The following is an 11,104-nucleotide window of genomic DNA, read 5'->3' on the forward strand; positions in this document are numbered from 1 at the left end:
GTAAAATTCTAGTGGGTGGAGTTTGGGCAGGAAAGCAGAAGAGAAACTATAGGCCAGTAAGAGACATCCACAAGGGGCCTCTGGAAACTAAGGAGGCTTTTGTGCCTGCGCTCGGTGAGTCAGTGAGTGCTTTTTATTCCTATCTCAGCTCTTCTCTGAGAAGCTATTCCCAAGTCTCTTCAAAATAATCAGTCCTTTGGAAAACTTAGGCTTCCTAAGCAATGCAATTTCACACACCCACCTTGTCTTGTTTCCTTACTAAAGAGCTGTCAAATGCAGAAGTAAAGTACCCCCTTTACCCCTGTGAAGACCCCCACTGAGGACTCCCTTCAGGCAGCAGCATTGGCTTGCTCTTTACAGTCCACCAGCTGAAGTAGGCAATCTGGCCAGTCTGTCCTATTAGGTCATGTTAGAGGAAATGGCTCAACAAACCTGAAATCACTCAGGTGGTCAGTTAGAGAGGTGATCACAGAGTGGTCGTTCACTGATGCTGACGTTCAGAAGCTGGATGCTATGTGGCAAAATGACACTTTTACTAAACAGCTTGAGAAAGAGTAAACTGTAGGAGGGTTGTTTGTTGAACAATGACATCTAATACTATTTAACATATAATCCTTAGGATCTTATAAAATGAAGCTGTAAAATTAGTTTTGTGTGTTAACACCAACTGGTTCTTTGTGTCAGACGTTTCTAGATGTGTCTGTGTGGGTGTCGTTTCCAGATGCGATTAGAATTAGATCTGTGGACTCAGTAAAGTAGTTTGCTTTTTCCAGGGTGGGTGAGCATCATCATTCAATTTGTTGAGGGATCTGGAAAGAACAAACATGTGGAAGAAGGAAGAATTTGTTCTTCCTGTTCCTGCCTGCCTACTACAGCTGAGATGCAGCTCTTCTATTGCATTTGGACTAGACTGTACTGTGGCCCCAAGCTTCGGACTTGGACTGAGTTACATAGATTTCCAGCTTGCAGACGGCAGGAATGGAATTTCTCATGGTGTGTAATTATGTGAGCCAATTCCTTACATTAAAGAATCTTCAAATAAATATTCATGATGACAATAGATATAGAAATAGGTATTCTGTTTCTCTGAAGTACCTTGAATAATACAGTAAAGAAAAAATGCTGTGTTTTTTCTGGGCAGAGGTGAACTATAATAAAGATAATGACACAGATAAGCAGCAATTACCAGAATGAGCCAAACAGTGATATTTTTTTTTTTTTAATATTGAGTTGTATGAACTGTTTAAAATTTTGGATATTAACCCAGTATTCTTTATCTCAGTTGCAAATTATCTCCCATTCAGTATATCTTCATTTTGTCAAATGTTTCTTTCACTGTGTAAATGCTTTTAATTCAGTCCTATTTGTTTACTTCTGCTTTTATTCCTTTGCCTTTGGATATAAATCCAAAAATATATTGCTGTGATTTATGTGAAACAGTGTCTAATTATGTTCTCTTCTATGAGCTTTATGGTTTCAGGACTTACATTTAGGCCTTTAATCTATCTTGAGTTTACCTTTGTATACGGTGGGAGGAAGTGTTCGGTTCTCATCTCATGTGTGCAGTTATACAGTTTTCCCAGCACCAGTAACTGAGGAGCTTCCAGGCACCTTCTTCAGTCTTTAACCAAGAAAAGAACATGTGACGGGGAAAAACTTATAAGTGTCATATTCTTTTCAGGAAAGGGCTTCACTTCTGGGGCCAGTGAAAGTCACTCATTCATGGCTAACTCTTTGCAACCTCAGGGACTGTAGCCTGGCAGGCTTCTTTGTCCATGGAATTCTCCAGGCCAGAATACTGGAGTGGGTAGCCATTCCCTTCTCTGGTGCATCTTCCCAATCGAACCAAGGTCTCCTGCATTGCAGTTGGATTCTTTACCAGCTGAGTTACCAGGGAAATCCAGGGGTCCCTGATAAAAGGGAATGCCCCTCTGTGTGCAGATCTTTTCTGTTGTATACAAAAATCCAGCTCCTCAGTTTCTCATAACTAGGTACTTCCTCCTGAACTGGAGAACTGAGCATTCCAGTAAATGAAACAGCATCAGTGGCCCTGGAGGGTCATTTGTCAATAATTCAAGACTACAGAATTTTCCTCATGAGTCAGAATCCCAGTCATTGTAGCAATGGGAAGATAGGAAGACAGAGATGAAGGAAGTATTTAAAAGACCAATTTTCCCTTGTTTCCCAGGGTGAGTGCTAAGACATGGATGTGTGCATACACACACAGACACAAAACTGGGAAAATTCCTCTTTGGAAACCTTGTCAAATCAAAGTTCATCCAAAGGTAGGAGGTTGAGAATTCTTTGGGACAAATATGGATAAGAGAAAATACACTGGATCCACTTTTTAAAGAAAATAACTTTGACTCCATAGGGATTAAAAATTCCAAAAGACATGGGGATTCCACCAAGCCCTGAATGAATATCCAGTGCAGAAGTGATTCCTCTCTTCTCTTACTGAAGGAAGATATCATACTTTTTCCTTCATTCCCGAGAACTTTTAACTCATTAAAAGAGTAAGGCCGACCAGGACACACAAATACCTGCCTAAAGCAGTGTTAAGAAATCTTACAATTATACCTCTGAGTCTTAATGTATCACTGTGAATGGTAACTTTGGGCCAAACAGAGCCTAAATTGAAATTTGAATTCAAAGAAATAGAATTATTGTACAATTTTTTGAAAAAATAAAATAAGGCATTATCCAGAAACATTTATTTTACAATTAGGTAAGATTTAAATAAAATTGCAATTCTTTCATCAGTGTGTTCTGTTTCTAAAACATAGAAAGGGTCATCATGTTGAATATAAGCTAATATTTATTCTGAAAATGACTTATTTTAGTCACAATGAGAGGGAAGCAGAAAATGAATAAACATTATATAGAGTACCACTTTTGAGCTAGAAGGTACAGAAGTTATTACAACTGTTGTATTGTTTAGTACACATAATGATAACTAGGTAAATTCTGTATATATATATTTTTTGCAAATAAGATCCTGGATCTCATAGAATCTAGTTTACTTAGGTTTTCTCTAGTGGCTCAGTTAGTAAAGAATATGTTTACTGAATAAGAGCAAGTATGTAGCAATTCTGAAATTATTATAAAAAAAATGTAATCCCACAAACACAAAGAGACACACACGCCTAGGCACACATGCTTTTCCATGACAGGCAGAGCTGGAATAGTCTTGACAGCAGCACAAAGGTGATCTAGGATCTGGAAAATGATGCATCAGTGCAAAGAATCCTTGTGTCCCTGAAAGCACAAACCTGTTTAATGAGACACTGACACAGGTTATATTTTTTGGTATTCAATAGGTCAAATACTTGTTATTGAGACACTTAGATGCTTCTCACTTAGTATCGTTTTGTTGTCGTTCAGTTGTTCAATCATGTCCGACTCCACGATTCTATGGACTGCAGCATACCAGGCTTCCTGTCCTTCAGCCTCTCCCAGAGTTTGCTCAAACTCATGTCCATCGAGTCAGTGATGACATCCAGCCATCTCATCCTCTGTCATCCCCTTCTCCTTCCGCCCTCAATCTTTCCCACCATCAGGGTCTTTCCAAGGAGAAAATATCATTTATCATCTGACAATAATATTATGTATGGTGCAGTTTTTATATCGTGATTACATTAATAAAATAAACACAGCAGTTAAGGATGTTATTCTAGGTCACACTGCTAATATGTGAAGACAGTTCTGAAATAAGATACTCCGGGCATAAAACTTCCACTCAGGTTTGCAGAACCTGACTCCTGGGTGTTTGAGACATATTAGTGTGTGTCAAGAGTCCCCATGCCTTCAAAGTCTACTCCCTAAAAGGGTGGGTGTCAAAATACCCTGAGATTTCATGATACCTGGGAATAATTACAAACTCCGGGAAAAGATGACATTATGAATACTAAATGAAGAGTGGTCTGAATTTCATGTGCTTGTAAAGATCTTAATCCTGCCATATAGGTGTGCAAATACAAACACAAAGATGTTGTCTTTCCATTCTGGCTCCTTGAGTATGTGACCAAATGGATCAATGATTTGCAGCAAGGCAAAAATATTCCTTAAAATTCAAGTCTGTTTCTAAAAATTTATACAAAAAGATACTGGCTCTCTTCTATACTCAGGGGGAAATTGAAGTGTAAGGGAATTGTCTCCAATTCTAGGTCTCTGGCAGGTAAAGAAGATTCAACTTTCCCATAAGTCAAGCATCTACTAAATACGGGAACTTGAGTTGCATGACAGTAAGAGTGAAAGTCGCTCAGTTGTGTCTGACTCTCTGCAACCCCATGGGCTACACAGTCCATGGAATTCTCCAGTCCAGAATACTGGAGTGGGTAGCCTTTCCTTTTTCCAGGGGATCTTTTGGACCCAGGGATTGAACCCAGGACTCTCGCATTGCAGGCAGATTCTTTACCAGCTGAGCCACAAGGGAAGCCCAAGAATACTGGAGTGGGTACCCTATCCCTTCTGCAGCGGATCTTTCCGACCCAGAAATTGAACCAGGTTCTTCTGCATTGCAGGAACAATGGAGCTATGAGGGATAGCGGCTGCAGGCACAAAGCAACCTTAGTAACAAAACCAGAAAGAGCACAGCAACACAGAAGAGATGGAAATTTTGCCTTCATTTTTCTCAGGTCTCAAATGCAGGTCCCAGTTTTACCTGCAGCATCTTGTTTTTTGGTTCCTGCAAATGATGCTCCACATCTGAGATGAGATCTCTCGCCAACTGGCTCTGCTGGACCAGCTCATTCTCAGAGTCAGCCGGGTTACATAGACCAACCTCCTCCTCAGTCTTCAGATTTTGCCGTTCCTTCAACTCCTCACTGTTCAGAATCTCTCTCAGGTTTTAAAAATCTGCCTGGATATTTTCTCTCTCGTGTTGTATTTCATTCTTCAGGACTGAGGGAAAGAGGAGGAGGAAAGCAATGCTTGAGGAAACTGACTTTTCCTGTTTTTTTCTGTCACTTTTCAAAGGTTTCCCTAGTAGCTAAGTTGGTAAAGAATCAGCCTACAATGCAGGAGACCCGGATTCGATTCCTGGGTCAGGAAGAGCCCCTGGAGAAGGAAATGCCACCCTACTGGGGTCCAGCCCCGGTTGGATCCAGGGATACCCTCAGGATTACAGCTTTGGCGATTTAAAGGGATAGCGTCAGTGGAGAGACTCAGAGGCCTAATTATAATTGGTTTACTTGGGAAATCAATATACCCCCATGCTCCAATTACTTTGGCCTAAAGAAAGAGTAGAGACAAAAGGAAAGAAAAGGAGACGAGAAAGAACGGCACGGGGAGACCAAGCTTAGTGAGCAGGGTCCGTAGCTTTATTTCTAGCAGGGACTTTTATACCTCAAGTTGTACATAGAAGATAATGGGGGATGCAAAAGTCATGTAAGTTCAGCAGACCTTAATCATTATCGCAAGGCTTTAGGTGATTTACATCATCTTCTGGTCAGGAGACCTGCTAACATTTTTCTTCTGATAAGAATTAGTCCACCAGAAAAACTTATTTTCTCCAAAGGTGACTTTTCTTAGAGTTTAATACCACTCCCCGAAAGCACTAAACAGAGTTGCATTCCTATAGGGCAAGAGTGTCATGGGGGTAATTAAGGAAAGAATTTATTAGCTTAGGGGTCCAACGTTATTATTAACATTAAAGCTTCTACTTATATTTCTTATATATCAACTATATTAATCAATACACTCCCAGAACACAGTGGGTAAGAAATATGGAAACTTGGCAGCAGGCATTAACTCAACAAAGAAATCTTCTATCAGTTCTATTTTAACAATTTTCTAACTCCCTGAGAGGCTCTGCATTGTAAGAGTAACTAAGTCTCCTTGTGCCTCATATGGCTGGGAGGCCATAAACAATCATATGCATAGCTGTAGGAGTCTGGAAATCTGTTAGGCAGGTTAGAAAGTTTTCTGAGGGAAACACAATTGGAACACACCTTATTATACCCTGGAGACTTATTAACTAGAACTTTAAGTTGCTTTTCTTACAGAGAAAAGTGGTTAGGGATAGCCCCTCGTGACTGTCAGAGGAGTTGGTGAATGTCATGAAGCAGTAAAACAGACAGGCTCAGGTTTTGGGGTAGACACTCAGGCAGGCCCAGAGGGGCACCCCTCGAGTTCTGGCTCACCTTGCCCACCAGATCTCTCCCACATGACCTTGTCATGGGCTGGGGACTCCCGTGCTGGCTCCCGGTACCACCCCACTCCAGTATTCTCGCCTGGAGAATCCCGTGGACAGATGAGCCTGGCAGGCTACACAGTCCATAGGGTCTCAAGAGTCAGACATGGCTTAGCGACTAAACCACTACCACCATCACATTTCAAATTAATGGCCTCAAGTCTGCATTACCGAGGCTAACCCTCAGCCAAAATGGGATCCTCATGAGTATAGCTCAGCCACCACACATCTGTCCAGGATACTCATGCCTCCCTGCATTACTCTGAACCCCTCCCTCCTTCCTTTGCCAAAAAGTTGAACACTGAGGACAGAGCCATGAGCCATTGCCAGATGGATTCCAAGAAGAGTTAAAGGCTAATAAACATGGCAGGAATGGAATGTGAAATTCACCAGTTTTCCTCACCAGAAAGTCACTCTGTATGAATACCTCCCTTCCAATATCTGTATTCATTTGTGATATATTCCCTATTCAGCACCCACTCCTATCAGGGAAATGGTGAAGAAGAGGACTAGTCAAATGACTAACTGTCAGGGAAAAAAGAAGAAGTCAGCTACTTGTGATCAACTCAAGGTCTGCTCAGATATCTAACTCCTTCAGGAAGTGCCTCCTCCTACCTTCCAGGTATTAATCTCTCCTCTGATTTGAACTTTCAGTTTCTCAGCTTCCTGCTGCTCCTTCCTCAGCCTCTTCAAAAATTCCTGGAGTTTCCACTGTGAATAAAGAATCACATCAGAGTCAAGCTATGGTTTTCTCAACATCAATGTAGAAAATAAATGGTGGAGAAATGAAGATGTTTTCCAAAGAGACTTTACAGAACTGAGAACAGCAATTAGAATCCATGACTTTGGGGGAAAAAAATGAGGTAGGGTATGTGTTCTTTACAACTCAAGCAATAGAAGTCACCATACACTTGCCAAGAGAAGACTGGTGCTCTTTGTTCTAGGAGAAACCTGATCCTGTAGCAAGGAAACAATTTCTATCTCTTCCACCTAGTGTCCTAGTTACCCTCCTGTTGAAAGGGGTAATGTTCTCTTGAACATCAGATCTCTACCTATTAGCACAAGATATATGAATGTCTACTTCTGGCTAAGTGTCTGTGTGTAGGGTTGAAGTGTCTAAGTGTTGGTCACTCTCAGACATGTCAGACTCTTTGCAACCCCATGGACTATAGCCTGCCAGGCTTGTCTGTCCATGGAATTCTCCAGGCAAGAATACTGAAGAGGGATCTTCCCAACACAGGGATGGAATCCAATTTCCTGCATCTCAGGCAGATTCTTTACTGTCTGAGCCGTGTATAGGGTTATTACTCTATAATTGGAGGAATGCACTGAAATGTCCCTCAGACATCAGAAAGTGAGCATATGAAGAAAAGAGATCACAAGCCCCAGGTTCATGGTGAGCATGTAATCAAAGTCCAGTGCAAAGTAGACATTTCCCCTCAAGTACCATTTCTGACTTGTCTTTCCTCCATTCTGGTCTCTTACCTGGTACTTCTGGGCAACCTCTTCCATGAGGAATGTGTGGTGACCATGGTGTTCCTGTGACCACTTGCAAAGCCAGCAAATGACCTTGCCATCCTCCTCACAGAAGAACAGGACTTTCTCTCCATGGCACAGACAGATTTCTCTCTTGCTCCTCCAGGTTCACCTTGACTTCCCTGAGCCACTCCACTATGCTGGCCAGGTGCCAGTGAGGCCGCAGGTTCGCAGGTTCATACTTGATTCTGAATACAGGGCACCTTCTCTCCCCTTCTAGGCCAATCACGGACTCCTTGTTGTTTGCAATGTTGCAGGCTTGACAGAAGCTGTGGCCACAGTCAAGGCTCAAGGGTTCTGTCAGAAGCTCCAGGCAAATGGGGCAGATGAACTTCTCCTGTAAGTTCACTGATTTTCCTGAAGCCATGGCAACTTGTCCCCTCCTCCTACCTGTCCTGAATTCTGAGGATTCTCTTGTTCACAGATCTTTGCATTATTGGGAAAGATAAAAGAGGCAGAGTAAAAAGAGGTAGAAATACATGATAATAATTGCTTATAAATTTAATAAAGGCCAAGAAGTATGGAGGACCTAAAAGAAACTATAGAGAAACACGGGAAAGGGAAAACAATGGAAACAAGGGACCTGACCAAAACGACATTTCATCATAATTTTAAGCACTTTACTATCAGTTCTTGATTCATATCATATCAAATTCCATCCTTATCTGTGCAGTGATTCTTGCTATTTAAATTTTACCAAAGGAAAGTTGCCTGGATACTTTTTCTACTAAGATACTTGTATGATGCACCATCCATCCTGCTTTTTCTTTCCAGTGCCCAGGAAGCATTCTTAATATCAAAAGACTGAAACCACTTAAAGCCATTGGGCTTTTATATCCACTCTTCTCTCAGCACCGGATGCTGCCACTGACATCCATATGACTCTCTCTTATAGTTCAGTAAACTGTCTTCTGACAGTCTCTGATCATAAAGACCTGCTCTATCTAAATTATTTATAGTGTAACCATGCCATCATTTGCTATGCACTGACAATGATTTCCCATATCATCATGACCTAATATATGACAATGTGTTTGTATGTATAAGAACAAACCCTTCATCTGATGTGTAAATGGAGACAATGACTTACAAAGATCATGTGTATTCAATACACAGAATGAGGTTGAACTTAATATGTTAGGGGAACTCCTTCAGAGACCTGTCTCCTATCCCACTGAGTGAAATGAAAGAAAAGAAACTTCACGGACCCAGTTAATACTCAGAGCAATCAGTGAACTCTGCTAGGTTTTGTCTATATAAATAGTGATTTCACCTTGGCCTAAAAAAATTCATTGAATTATACAAGTCTGATATTTAAAAGCATATAAACTTAGATGAAATGAATCTTTGAGAAAAAACATCTCAAAATATTAGTCCAGGTCTTTAAACTAATTATCATTGATGAATTATGTGCTGGTAGTAGGGCTAATATCTGTATGAAGTAAGATTAGTGTAAAAGGAGGACTTAAATCCAAGATGACAGAGGAATAGGTGGATGTGAAGCACATCTCTCTCCATGGATACATCAGGAATACACCTCTAGACACAGAAGATCTTGCAGAACACCAGCTAAGAATGGACAGGAATACCTGACCACCAGAAAAGAATATATAAAACCATGCAAAACTCGATAGTACAAAGCAAGAAGGGTGAAAAAGAGGAGAGTAGGACTGGATTTACCTCTGGAGGGTGGAGGAACTGAAGCAGGGGTCAGATCCACACATTGGGACAACTGTTTTGGGTAGAGGTGAAGCAGTTTGGGTTGAGGCTGTTGGAGAGTGAAGCAGCTGATCTGTGGCAGTCTGAATGGAATAATAATCACACAGACAACCCTTGCTGCAGCCATATATACTCCAGAGAGGGAACAAGTCCCCCAGGAAGTACAGCAGCTGGGAGCTGGAGCATAGAGATTGGAGAGCAATCCCAGGGCAAGGTTTGCTGTTGACTGCAGGGAGACAGCCCAAGGGGACTGGTGGGAGGAGAAGCCATGGGAAATGTTTGTGAAGGAAAGCCAAGCAAACATGGAGTCAGGGTGATACTGCTGAGTCACACACAGGAGATAGAGCCATGTCCATAGCCGGTCTCTCTCCGCAGGTCATCACTGGACAGTGGGGACCTGTCCAGAGAGAGACAAAAACAGAAAGACCCCAGAGAGAGTGGCCCTTTAAGTGCCTGATGCACCAAGCAGCAGAGAAGGACCCCAGTCAGGGTGGCCCTTTAAGTGCTTGATGTGCTGAGAAACAGCAAAGGCCTCCAAAGTGGGGGAGGGTCCTGCAAGTGCCTGAGGTACCAAGAAACAGAGAAGAACCCCAACTGGAGCTGGGGGGGAGTCCTGTAAATGCCTGAATGGGTCAAGCAAGAGAGAAGGCCTAGCCAAAGAGGCCCTCTAATTGCCAGCTGCCAGAGGCTTAACTGGTGACTCAGACGGTAGTGTCTGCCTGCAATGTGGGAGATCTGGGTGCGATCCCTGGGTCAGGAAGATCCCCTGGAGAAGGAAATGCCAACCCACTGCAGTACCCTTGCCTGGAAAATCCCATGGATGGAGGAACCTGATAGGCTACGGTCCATAGAGTCGCAAAGAGCAGGACATGACTGAGCGACTTCTCTTAGAGGCTAGGAAAAGACTCTAATAGGACTGTAGCTCTTGCGGCTGAGGCAGTTGGTGTCCCTGCGCACTTGACACCACCAGAGTTCCCACGATCCAAGCAGCTGTGTCGCCTCCATGCTCAATCCTCACCAGGGCGGAGCTGCCAGAAGCAAGTTGTGGGCCTCCTTGGTGGCTCAGACAGTAAAGAATCTGCCTGTATTGCAGGAGACCTGGGTTTGATCCCTGGTTCAGGAAGATCCCTTGGAGAAGGGAATGGCAACTCACTCCAGTATTCTTGCCTGAAGAACTCCGTGGAGAGAGGAACCCGGCAAAACCCTAATAGCACCATATCTTCTGTGACACTTGCCACTGGCACCTCTATGTATCCAGCATCGCCATGGATCAAAGCTCCTGTGCCACCCCCTCGAATGATCCCCACTTGAACAGAGCAGCCAGAGACTAGGAAAAACCCTAAGGGCCCCTTATTCCCTGTTGTCCTAGCCGCTGGTTCCTCTTAGTACCTGGGACTGCCAGGGGCCTGCAATCCAAGCAGTTGCACTGCCTCCATACCAAGTCCTCCCTGGGGCAAACCCAAGTCCTCCAGAGCAGCCTCAGGAGCAAAGCCCTATAGACCACTCACATGCAGAGGTGCAGATAAAACCACTGTTGAAACCCAGGGGTAGTGTGGCTAAGAAAGAGAACCCAAAACCTTCCCACCAGTGGTACAAGCTGCAGATTAAATTCACGTGATCAACTAGGCAGACTTAGTGTCTATGGAATATATATAA

At 42.9% G+C, this 11,104-nt stretch overlaps 1 long non-coding RNA gene and 1 pseudogene across 1 annotated transcript; one reads left to right on the top strand and one right to left on the bottom strand.

Annotated features, from left to right (window-relative positions):
• Positions 1–27: 27 nt before the first annotated feature.
• LOC139187321 (uncharacterized) lies at positions 28–11,104 on the top strand. Its single transcript, XR_011570872.1, has 2 exons — positions 28–114; positions 2,189–11,104. It is a non-coding gene; the product is annotated as an uncharacterized lncRNA (long non-coding RNA).
• Positions 4,634–8,096, bottom strand: LOC109569685 (tripartite motif-containing protein 5-like; annotated as a pseudogene).

This window comes from Bos indicus, chromosome 15 (assembly GCF_029378745.1).
Source record: "Bos indicus isolate NIAB-ARS_2022 breed Sahiwal x Tharparkar chromosome 15, NIAB-ARS_B.indTharparkar_mat_pri_1.0, whole genome shotgun sequence".
NCBI lineage: Eukaryota > Metazoa > Chordata > Mammalia > Artiodactyla > Bovidae > Bos > Bos indicus.